At 40.7% G+C, this 13,042-nt stretch overlaps 1 protein-coding gene across 1 annotated transcript in view; it reads right to left on the minus strand.

Moving 5' to 3' along the window:
- LOC101851685 overlaps positions 1 to 7,418 on the minus strand; it is a 25,806-nt gene extending 18,388 nt beyond the window's left edge. The window contains exon 1 of the mRNA XM_005089239.3: positions 6,877 to 7,418. The gene's annotated coding sequence lies outside the window, so the exon portion shown is untranslated. The remainder of the gene's footprint in view (positions 1 to 6,876) is intronic.
- Between the last annotated feature and the right edge of the window lie 5,624 nt (positions 7,419 to 13,042).

Genomic DNA, 13,042 nt, shown 5'->3' on the forward strand with positions numbered 1-13,042 from the left:
CCCCCCCCCAAACAGACCAGTAGAAAACATGGCAGAGAACACAAGCGAGTCATTACGTCTACACAACAAAAATATCCAGCTGTTGGACAGTCCCTTTATAGTGATCGGGAAAGAAAAAAACGTGTGAACAACACGACAAGGGAACACTAACTAAACTCGCACAAAAAAGTCAAGGAACAAAAATTCAAAGAAAGATAACTAAATTACTATTTAACCGAATTTATTCATTTTTTCAAAAAAGATGCTTTCGACTCTTTAGATTAAGTGTGTACAATTTCAGATTTCAACAAAAAAGAGAAGCTCATGTAAAATGAGTTTAAGTCACACTGGTCCGATTTCAAAAGTCTGAACAGCCATAAATCTTCATGAACATTGTCAACAGTGGGTGTAGCCACTCCGTTTGCTCAAACACTCGGCACAGCGTCGACGCATGGACAGGACATGCCTCCGGAGAACTTATTGCGGTAGGTTCTGCCACTCCTGGACGAGGCAGCCCAAGAGTTGTAGAAGGTTTTCTGCAGGAGGGTGGTTGCCCTTTTCCATTGGTCAGTGTGATCCCAAATGTCCTCTATTGGGTCCAAATCCGGACTACAAGCTGGTCAGTCCATGTGGGTGACACCTCGCTGCTGCAGGAAGTCCCCCACGATGTGTGCGCGATGTGGCGCGGCGTTGTCGTCCTACAGTACAGCCTGGGGTCCAATCTGCTCCAGGAGAGGAACAGCAAGGGGACACACGATTTCCTCCCTGTACCCTGCAGCGGTCAAATTGCCCTGTATATGGTACAGGGGGTCTTGCGTTGAGCTGAGAAGCCTCCCCACACCAGAGCGGACCCTCCACCGTAGGGCGCCTCCTGCTGGATGCAGTCAGGGTGGAAAAGCTCTCATCTGCGCCTCCAGACGTGAGCTCGCCTGTCTGGGTGCAGCAGGTTGAATCTGGATTCGTCCGAGAAGACCACCTGGTCCCACTGACATTGTGTCCACTCTGAATGGCGAGCAGACTACGCCCGGCCAGCTGCTTTGTTCAGCGGTGTATGCCTTGGACACGAGAAGCGTACCTGGCTATACGGATACGGTTCCTAACCGTCTCCTCGCTCTCGTGAACATTGGCTGTCACTCGTAATTGGTCCCTGATGCGGTTTGCAGTTGTGGTTCGTGATGTCATGGCCTGTCTGACGATGAACTGGTCGATGCTGTCGTTGGTCAAACGGGGCCGCCCTGGTCGAGGCCTGTCCTGTACCCTTCCGGTCGCTCAGCATAGTTATTGTTGCCTCTGTATGACTGATGGGGACACCCAAAGTCGATGTGACACGACTGGGAACGTGGAGCCATCTTGGAGCCAGACAAGGGCTCGTCCTTTATCGACGTCAGGCTGCGAGCGTCGTTGGACCATCGAGTTGTAACGAAACATTTCTTTAAAACAGTGGCTAATAAAGGGTTGTAAATTAGCAATATTCACAGCTAAGACATCTGTTTAGCACGTGCCAAGCTTAGTTTTAGCTAACAGTCCCTATGCCAATGTTGCTGAAGTAGAGAAATTTAGCCCATTTTTCATGCTTTTCAGCTGTGTTTCAGAATGCCCTGCGCCCTTGCTGTGAATCTGGTGAGGGCAAATTTGCTATACAGGCAAACTATGTCTCGTCGTCAAAGCGTGTGCCAAATTTGGATGACTGATCTTAACGGATTTGTGAGATATTGAAGTTTAAATTTGACAGGTGAAAACACAAGTTGTTCCTTGACTTTTTTGGGGCGAGTATATATCACGAGATAAAAAAAAGGCCTTTAATGCGAGCCACGGATTTATTTTCTCATCTATGACATCAATGTATTTCAATTTTCTTTAAAGCAAAAAGAGCAGTTAAAAAGAAATTAAAAGTCTCAGTCTTAATTCAATTTTCATTGAAAGACAAATTTTTCTGAGATAGGCCCAAGTTCGCTGTTTCAATGTGCTGTTGATTAGCTTTAGTGTGCCAAAAATTTGAGGTCTTACAAGAGAGTAAGAAACACAAAAAAAGGAGGAGAGATAAAGACGATAGATGTTTGATACGAAATAATTTAGGAGCAAACAACACCAGAACATCCACCAACCACCCACTTTGTGGTGTGTTGTTGAGAAGCAGTTAACGGCGTGCCAGTGTCACAATAACCATAATATATTTATCAAGACTGCACAATTAAATCACTGACAAGAAACAGAAGGAGCTGATAACACCAGATCACGCTCATCAACCACCCACTCTGGCCTGGCGGCTGGACGCCGAAGCTCCTACTACACAATAAAAGACAGCCCGAGACAAACGACGGTAAGTGGAGGTTGGGCCTATGAGAAGAGAAGAAAGGCACATTTGGGCCCTTGTCTCCAAAAGATAACTTGTTATACCCAGGCCTCTGAAAGGGGGCACCGGGAACTCGGATGCCAAAAGGTAGTCTAGGAGTGTAGAAAGGAAAACGGGGATAAAAAAACAAAAACAAAAGCAAACAACATTATTCCAACAGCTGAAAAGAAGCAGCTGACATGACCTAGTAGTTGCTCTATTACGCTAGCTCAGTTGGTGACATGCTGGACAACAGAGGGCCCTGGCTGGTTAGAATCCCAACAAATGGAGTGCTATTGAAATTGGGTTGTTTGTAAGTCTCTCCCCCTACTTTGGCTTGGTCTTACCAGAGATGAACATTTAAGTCGGAGATGGACATTAAAGTCCACCCCACTTGATTAAATATCCTTACATACAGTGCTGAAAGGGGTGTTAAATCGGTATAATATCATCGTGAACCTGCTTATTAGATTAAAGCATCACCTGTACAAACATTTTAAACTTGTACAATCACAAAAATGCCAGTGTCGAGAAGCAAAACCAAATTGTTGTACACATGCTCCAGCAGTGCAGGAAACACAGAGCCTTATGACATGAAACATTGCCAGCCCCATTAACACTATAGAAGAAGCTGTATGGGCCAACAGAGGTACCATGCAGGATGGCCCAGTATATGATGTATCTGGTCTTAGTTTTAGTTTAAGTAGAGGTTTTACGGCGCTCGCAACTGCATAAAGGTCATACGAACGCCAAGGGGTGGATGTCAACAGAGATCAAGTCCTTACAGAGAATCAGACTTACTCTGCTCACTTCTCTAGCTTCAACAGCACAAAGTCTGCTTCGACTATCACGGCATTCCGGAAATAGTGGGTCACAAGAGTGTGACAAACATACCAAAGAAGTAGAGGAAAATGACAATAGTAAGGATTAGGAAAGAAAAAGCAGTAGTTCCCTGTTGTAGATCAGGCACAGTTATGAGCGTGACATTGATGAATCAGCCCATTTACAATTTTACTGTGCATGATCGAGAAGAGAAATGTTCCCCCTTTGGGAATGGCCTAAAGACAATTCAGTCAGTGGCACCGCCTCGGGGGGTTGTATCTGGTCTTCACGTGTGATGCAAAAGAGAAGAAGACCCAGCTTCATCTTATTGGAGAGGAAACTATTGCACAATGATGTACATTGGAGCATTGCCACGACAATAAGTAGACTGGTACAGTTCCATATAACTTGTCAGAGGTTCATTTCATTCAATCTAAGCAATATACAAACAATTGCTAATTTACAGTTACTAGTTTCTACAATCAAGGTTTGCAACAACTGGTAAATTCGTAATTGTTTAAATTACGCATCGACAGTGAAGTAGGGCAAACAATGAAGAACTTTAACAGCAAAATGACACAAAGAAAAACTTAGCAAATTTGTCAAAATAACAGAATGAAAAAAAAAGATACCTCTACTGAAAACAAGAAGAATCATTGACTGGAAGAAAATATGTACGTTTACCACATCTAAAATTCAAGCTTTATAACTGAAAAACAAATCAAACATGATTTTCAGACAAATGTCATAAAAAGTTACAAAAGAAAAATACAAATAAATAAACAACATTTTGGAAAAAGGGGAAGAATATTTACCCCACATCAAAAAAACCAACAAGCAAGAAACAAGTAGGGGGCTCTCGTGGCCTAAGGATTAAGGTGTTCGCTACTCATTCAAAGGTCCCGGGTTCGAATCCGGGTAGCGACGGAAACATTTTCTTCTCTAAAATTGTCTCCTTTCCCCTCCTTTCCTGCTCTCTAGCAATGTTCTGTCGTCAGCTTTCGTCTCCACTTTCTGCCCCCACCCCATCACCACTTTTGCCCCCTCCTCTGGGCTTCTAACTCTTTCTGCAGCCTTTCTACTGCTTCTCCTTGGCTCCTTCTTACTGCTGTCTTTCAGCCACACCCCTGACCTTCTGGTAGGAAAGATCTAAACCTAGCCTTCTCGGACAAGGAGAAAAACTCCCGGAGGTCCTGTGTGCAAGCTGCGCACGTTGTTGGCGGTCTAAAATTGATAAGAGCGGGCTTCCGCCCCCACCCGAGCAAAATTCAAAATTTCTTACCAACTGAAAATGTTAAATGTGTCCCATGTGATCATATGACCTTGTGCAATTGCGAGCACCATAAAACACTCACAAAAAAAAAAGAAACTGTTATGTAAGGGAAATAATAAGACCTGCTTGTGGTTCATTCCCTTAGCAGAACATTGGCTATTAAGTTGTTCCCCTTTGTAGAAACACTTCCATGCTGTTTATTATGTCATTTTCATATCATATGTCAGGTTGGTATTTCATATTCTTTGCCACCGTTTACTATTAGGCTGGTGTTGTATTATTCTATCTGAGAATGACTGAGGCGTGTGAATTATTAATGAAAGCATGTATTCTGTATCATGTAAATAATCTAACATGTTGGGTAGATATTGTTCATTTTACATATTGATCAGGAATAAACTGCTTCGTTATGTTCGACCCAAGACGAGACTCCTGTGTTCCTGATTGATGTTCAAGTTTGCTGTTACAAGTTACCTGGTCCAAATACAGTCCGTAACAGAAACAAATAGAGCAGAAAGGAAAGTAATAATTTTTTGTTTCCTCCTGTACACATAAACCAAATCATCATCATCATCATCATTGCCTTTCTCACCCTGCACCAGGGTATAGGCCAGGGACAAACACCCCCCACTTTTCTCTATCCTGGGCTAGCCTCTTGATGTTATTCCACGTCTTCCCACTTTTCTTTATTTTTTAAACCAAATGACTGACCATTAAGACACTTCCATTACTTACAAGACCTTTCTTACCATTTCGTTTATTCTTATTATTTTCAAGCTTTATGTCACAAGAAAAATTGTAAATATGGTAGGTATATATATACCATTTAGATCTCAGTGTACACTTAGTACATGCTTGATTTGGACCCCTACACCCCGATGCATACAGCTTGCAAACTTCAGTCAATTGATTGATAGTCATTCTACCTTCGCACACAGCTTGCAAACTTCTGTCAGTTGATCAAATTGACAGTCATTCTACCTTTCATGTTCAACTCTTTTTTTTGCCTTTATAACAATTTAAGGAGAGTTAATTCTCTGTCAGCCTCATAAGTTCCCTCAAATAAAATAATTAATGCACCCCCCCCCCCCCCCACATAAATGAACTCAACAAGCAAATAAATTTAGAATCGGAAGTGCGCAGTGGGGGGGTGGGGGGGGGGTAAATCCATACCGCTGACAAGCTTAGTGTGAGTTGTGATGCTCATCACATTTTGAGTCCTCGGCGGTCAAGACAGTCTCAACTTAAAGTTAAGCCATAACACACAACTACCAAAAAAGAAGTTATAAGACACTTCCATTATTTACAAGATCTTTCTGGTACACATAATAATCGGTAGACCAAGATGAACTGAAACTGGTGCCATTCATGTCATATGGTCATCTCCCATTGCCTTCTTCTTTTTCTTTACGAAGTGACTCTCCGAACACTCTGGAAAATAAACTTGACCTCTATTTCTCCGAATGGTCTCCGTTATCGAGATTTTTTTTATTTGCGAGATTTAGGCGTCATCTTTTATTGATTTCATTCTGTCATTCTGCGAGGACTGGGAAGAAGCATTTTTTAAATCGAATTCAATTTCTAGAGCTAGACATTTTTAATGTCTCAATATTCAGATACTTCAATTGTGGATGGGGCAACGTTTCCGGACTATACTATACTTCATTTGCAAATGCCTTCATAAGGTACTGCGAGAAAACAAGACTGCTCGACTCTGACAGAAATCCTGTTTTGCATTTAGTCACCCCTAAAGCAAAAAGTAAAATCCTTCAGGTAAACACACAAAAAAAATCCCTCCACACCTTATATACATGCACACACACACACATGAGCGCGCCGTTCGGAGAAATAGAGTTCAAGTTTACTTTCCCCGAGCGTTCGGAGAAATAGAGCCGGCCTTTTCTTTGTTATGATGTCGGTTCTTTTCACGGTAGGCATAGAGGGTGAGCTAAAGGTAAATAGTCGGATGATAAGCTGGACAATAGTGTCTACCGGCAGCGATGCAACTGTCTTGACCTAGGCGACTGACAAGTTTGAGGATGCCTTTCCTTACCAATCTTACTTTGCTTAAAATTATGACCGTTTCCACAATTAGGCTAGTTTAGATCAAGGTCTAGAAATCTAGTTGAAAACGGGAAGGAAACAGGATTCACAGATGATGTCTATCAAACTGTGCTTAAGTCGCGAGGTAGTTAAAACGCAGATGAGTTTATCCAAGGCTAATTTGTATTATTCTTTGAAAAACTGTGTACGTTCGGAATACGGAAGTGACAGTTAGCAAGCCAGCCTCGACTTTGAGAAGGGGGACAGAAAAGAGGGCGAAACTGTAAAGAGGCCTTTTTCGACTCGAAACCGTTCTCAAAAGCTGAAAATAAAAACAAGCATAATCCACCAGACACAGTTCCTATTAATATAAAATGGCAATGTTAAAAACACAAATAACAATTGAAAAAAAAATGCAAAAACTTACAAGCTACACACGTTTTAGTAGATGATGTGTCCCAATATAGGTCACGGTATTCTCACCTGCTATGACACAAACACGACACTGGCCTACACACAACTCAAGCCTGTTACGGCTTCAAAACGACAAGCCCATTGGGTAGAGCGCCTCCAAGTGGGCAGGTGACACAAAGCTTCATGGACGACAAGTGACATAACTCCGGCCGGACATGGACCGTATTCCAGCTTTCGTCGTCAGATGGCGCGAGTGACTCTACGGGTTCAATGGTTCAATTGAAGCTTATCAAAAAATATGCCAGTTAGGTTTATTTGTTTATTTAAGTCGCAAGCAAAGAAGCGAATATCACTTTTACATTTCCGTGGTAAAACTATTGTTTTTTACTTAAATTTATTAACAAACGTTCCTTCTAGTTATTACGTTTCTAATGAATCATTGGTCTTTACTTTTCTATGCGTCAAGTGTGTGATTGAACAGCAGACGAACAACCTACGCTTTGCCTTTCAGCTAATTAAGAGTCAACTTTAGCCGTTTTCTTTTTTTTTTCTGGAGAAGTGGTGATGTATAGTATTGTATAGATTTGCTATTGCTGAATTGTACATTGTACATGTACCACTAAATTGGAGAATCCCAAAACCAGAAAAATGGGGCAGACTCATGTAGGAATGAGGTGTTACGCGACTGGGCCACATGGCTAATCAAATATAGGAAATAACACATCATAATTCAAAAATCTTTCACATATCTGCTGGCCCAGACCAGTGACCGGTCTTGGAAACGGAAAGGCCTTATAATGGCTTGGGTGTGCCAAATCCAATTAATCGGTAAAGACCAATGCGCGGACAAAAGATTAAACGTGTTTACCTACATTTACACGTTTGGAAGTGAAACCCAAAAGTAATTACTTTTTTTTCTTCCGAGGATTATCACCTCACCTGAAAAGACAGGATTTGTAGCAGCCTATATAAGGCCTACGATCTGTAGATGTCAAAAACATATTTCCACAAGTTATAATAATATGAAATGCAAAAGGAAAAGTTAATGATGCTCAACTTCAAGAATGAAGGCAAATTTCAGCCGTTACCTCACAATAGTTATAGCAGCTCACAAAACAATTTTTCGAAAAATAGATAACAAATATAATAAAAATGGCGACAAGGATAATTACTCTGGTATCGAATAAACGCCCCCCCCCCCCCCCCCCCGTTTAATTTAACCCCCTCCCCCCTCCCCCTTCGCCGTTTGTTCCTACCCCCTGTTTTATTCGATACCTTAGAGTATGTGTGTTCATAATGATCAAGTCAGGTCTTCGACAGACATCGGCGATTATGGTTCGCAATTCATTCCTTTGCTCGGATACTCTCAATAAAGCTTTCGATCCCAGTCACCCATCTGAGGTTTTCAATTAAAGTTGCTCGACTGAGTCTACCCCTGCCTCGTTTGCCTTCAATGGTACAACTGAGAGCTAGATGTTCAGATCTGGATATCCAGCCTCGTCCATGTGCCTGGAGCCGTCTTTACTTAATCGGTTGTTGTTGTTTTGTTTTGTTTTGTTGTTGTTGGGGTCTTTTTGGGTTGGGGGGTGGTAGTATTAGTTGTTGTTGTTGTTGTTTTTGCCTTTTCCTTATTTTTTTCCCTAGTAAGTTGAAAGTGAAGTTTAATTCGTTGTTTTAATTTTCTCAAAGCAAAAATAAATATTATTTATATATAAATAAAATGGAGATGGAGAGCTTTTATACTTGGGCACTATAGGTACGCGAGAAAGGCTCATGATGGTTATGACAAAAACTAACAAATAGGCCCATCTGAAAATTAGCTTTAAAAGACAGGTGCAGATGAGAAATACGAGGTACAGAAGGTTAAAGGAAGAAAGGGAAAAGGTTTATATATTGAAAAGTACAAAATGGAACAGATTGAGGTTTGAGAGGATACAACACACGCATTCACGCACACACATAAACACACACACACAAAGTAGCGAAACCATCCTGGATGAAGGAAGATGTAGGACTTTATAACTTTAGGCGCTTTTTTTGTTATATGCAGCTCGTGTCATCATCAAGTGACATATCTGCGGCAGACATTGGCGATCATGGTTCTCCATTCATTCCTTTGTTCGGATGCTCTTAGGGGGGGGGGGGGGTGTCCCACAAGCGAGCTAACTCCTTTATTTCTGGACCTAAAAACCTTAAATTTGGCATACAACTACAACTTCGCCATGATACAGGTATTACGATGAAAAAAAAATTTCCCGGATCCAAGATGGCCGTCATTTTTATGGCGGCCATATTGGATGTTCACATCATGTTTTCAAATCAATACTCCTCTGAAATTTACCGATGGATTTTATTGTCCTTTGGCACACATGTACCCAAGAGGCATATAAGTTAAATATTGTCAGTATCTTTCGATATCTTATTTCGTTTCGGAGTTACAGGAAGAAGCGCGCAAATCTTGTCAAAAAATGCAGAAAACGGTCAATTTTCCAAATTTTTTAAATCATAAAATGAAAACCAAGATAGATATAAAAAAAACACTGAAAATACAATGTAACCACCCCTAAGGGCAACAAGTATGCCAAGTGCCATCAAGATACACCTGTAATCTTCAGAGGAGTTTCGAAAAATGTGTCAACAATTTAAAAATCAAATATTTTGGACAAAAATGAGATACCTCTCTAATTAGTGAAGATAGAATAACAATGTAAGAAGAAAAAATGTTGGGCATCCAACTAGCTGCAATTGTGCCAAAGGACAATCAAATCAACAGAGAAATGACTGAGAAAAGGCAAAAAATATTGTAATACCCAATTTGACCCAGATTGACCAAAAATAGGTGGGACCCCCCCCCCCCCTCCCCTTAAAAAAGTTGCGTTACCCATAATATAATGAATATTTCCCCGTCACCCATCTGTTTGGGTTCAATAAGTCTAAGTAGGTTGCTCTGAGCCTATCCCTGCCTCGTTTGCCTTCAATTTTGCCAGTGATAGCTAGATGTTCAACACCTAAAATGTCTATCCAGGTGTCCCAAAAACTGCATTTGTCTTTTCCTGATTGTTTTTATCAGTGAGCCTCCCACGTGGTCTTCATCAAGGACTACCTCATATTTGGATTTCTGTTCTTTTCAAGATATTCTCAGCGATCTCCATAGAAACCACATTAATTCTGTTGCTTTTATTTTATTTCCTCTTCCTTTGGTGATTGTCCAGCATTCGCAGCCGTATATAAGGGTTGACCATACATAGCATTTCAAAATTTTCATTTTGGTAGTCACTGAGATGTTTCTATTTTTCAGGATTGGGCTCACTTAATATGAAACCATCCAGGCCATTGCAATTCTTCGTTTTATTTCTGTAGAACATTTGGTTTTAGATGTTATTATAATGTATCAAAGATATTTACACAAGTGGATTTGTTTGATCTTTTTGCCTTTGCTTATGACAAGTTATGAGATTACAAATAGGAGTTGCTGCTTTTTAGATATCACCGTGCATTCTGTTTTCTTCATTATTATTCAACAACTCTTTACGTTCACTTTCCGTTAATACAGTATCTATATAGAAGCGATTTGAGGTCCTTTTCTAAGTCTGCTGTTTAAACTGTGTCATCGGCAGATCTGATATGTTATTAATATTTTCGCCATTCACGTCGAGACCTGGACATTCTTCTATGTTTCTAAGGATCGTTCCCTGTAATCTTGGTCTGGTGACATAACACATCCTTGCCTCACTCCTCTTCTAAATCTGCTTACATTCGCTGCATTCTCCATTAATTCGTACAGCAGCGTTTTGGTCCCAGTACAAATTCCTGATAATGCTCAGACCTTTTCCATCTATGTCTAGTTCAGGCGCGGTTCGTCCATAGAGCACAGTCGTGCAGTGCCGCCCAAAATGTTTTAAAGTTCTATGACGTAAAGCATCCACAATAATAAAATAAAAGACGCCTGAAACAAACACTAGCCTAATGTTATATCAAAACAAGGCCCTCGCTGGAGCCATAACTGTCATTTCTATTCTATAGCGCCGTAAAACATCTACTATGCCATGCCTACGTTCATGCGCTGTATATCTAAACATAACAGGATAGTCAACAGTGGAAACCAGACCTATAAATCGCTCTTTGGGATCACCCAAGCGATGACGAATCTTGTAGTGAGTTTGGCGGTACATTAATATTAATAAGACGGCACATCTCAAATGTGCTCCTGCCGAATAGCGCCGAAACATAGCCCACAGTAGGCAATCTAAAAATAAACCCTATAGACTGTGCACTATTTCATGCCAAAATTATGTGAGCCCCGGAGCAATCCAGCGGAGTGCTCAAGTGAATTGTGATTGGTTCATTGTCTTGTCGCTATTTTAAGTGACTCTGTGACCGTGAACCTGAGGGAGGAGAACGTGACATACTTAAGTCACCGCCCTATGAGTTGTGCTTTTAAGCGGTTTTGTAGTGGAGTGGTGAAAGGTATTGCTTGGGTGTTCAGTTCTAATGCAGGATGAATGAAATTGACGTTTAGCTAACCAACAGATTTAGTTCTAGAAGTCAAAGCCACAAGTAAAAAGAATGAAAATAAAAGCACAAGGTCTTCCTTACCAACCCAAAGATCCTAAAATTGTACACCATCCCATTTACTCTGCCTTTGATTATCTTCAGCCTAAGATATCTTTATTGTGCACACCCACTTTATAGACCCACGAGCCGCCCCTGGTCTAGCTCTTCCAGTATTCTAATATAGCTCATCATGTCTAACCTTTTCGAAAGCCTTTGAATAATCTATGAAGCATAGTACAGATCATTTGTGTGCCCCAGTGCCTGTTCCCATTAGCATTGTTTAAAATGAATGCATGTATAGCATTTCTGGTGCCACTGTCAGGAACAAAGCCGAATTGTGTTTTAGATATCTATGGTCTTAGACTTTTTAAAATCTCATTCTTCCCAGTAGCCATTAAGTATTCGCAGCAAGATTTTTTGTAAAATGGCTCATAAAGCTTGTGTTGTTTTATGCATATCACACTCAATGGCACCCGGTGTTTTAGGTAAAGTTACAAAAACCGATTTCATCAATATCTTAACTATTTGTTGTTACTTCAGTGCCTATAGTTCTTCTAGCGCGACAATCACTGCTTTATTTTACTTTTATCCGCCCCTTTTACCCTTTTGGGTGCCGAGGGAAGAAAGAGACGTCTCTCTGCCACCAGCCGCAGAGCTTGGGTCAGGGGAACGCCATGAGTTGTTAGTGTTTCCCTGACTCCATTTATCCATGTCTTTCTCAGTCGCCCTCTAGCCTTGTTGCCATTGAATTTGTCGATGCAGGCACGTTGGGGTGATATGGTGTGTTGGTAATCGCATGGTGTGTTGGTAATCGCATACAATCACAGCAACGCGGATATTATCTGGCCCTGTGGCTTTTCCTTGTTTCATATGGCAACTACTTCTGCTTTCAGTATAGGTGGTCCATTTCTTTCTTTCTTTCTTTCTTTCTGGTTCTTCTCCTTTATTAACTTTAAGTTCTTATGCATTCTGAGCACCTGTTTAAGACGTTCATTTTGTCCATTAAAATATCTCCTTATTCTTTTGATCTTATGCACCCTGCATTTGAGCATCCTTTTCTCCCACTTATTCCTTTGATTTTAGAATGCATGTATTTGCTGTCTTTGTTTTGATTCTTCTTCTTTGGGCTATTTGTTGACACTGATCATTTATCCATGTTTTGTTTTTTTCACTTCGTCGTTGCATTTTGTTAATGTCCTTACCAGACCAAAGTGTTATACTTTTCCACACTGATTTTGTGTGCCCCCCTCTTCCATTAGTTTTAATATGTCCTGGGTCATCCATTTTTATGCAGCTATAATGCACAGTAAAAAAAAGTGGGTTTTAAAGTATTGTACAAAGACAGAAAAAAAGGTTAGAAAAATGTTACTTGAAACACTAGGAAATAGTACGATTTGCTCATGACATTAACTCTATGCCTCTACTGAAAATTTGCTTCTTTTTTCTTTCCTTTAAAAAAAATAAAGATGAAGGTTGGCTACTTGTTTGCTGCTGTTTTTTCCCCTAAATGTACAAAGCACAAAAACGCAAATTGAAACAATTAGAACAGTCAATAAATCATACAATTTGCAGGAACCAAAGAATATTAAAAGTCCTTTTGTCAAATTAGACAAAATGGTCGCAAC

This window comes from Aplysia californica, unplaced genomic scaffold (assembly GCF_000002075.1).
Source record: "Aplysia californica isolate F4 #8 unplaced genomic scaffold, AplCal3.0 scaffold00004, whole genome shotgun sequence".
Lineage (NCBI taxonomy): Eukaryota > Metazoa > Mollusca > Gastropoda > Aplysiida > Aplysiidae > Aplysia > Aplysia californica.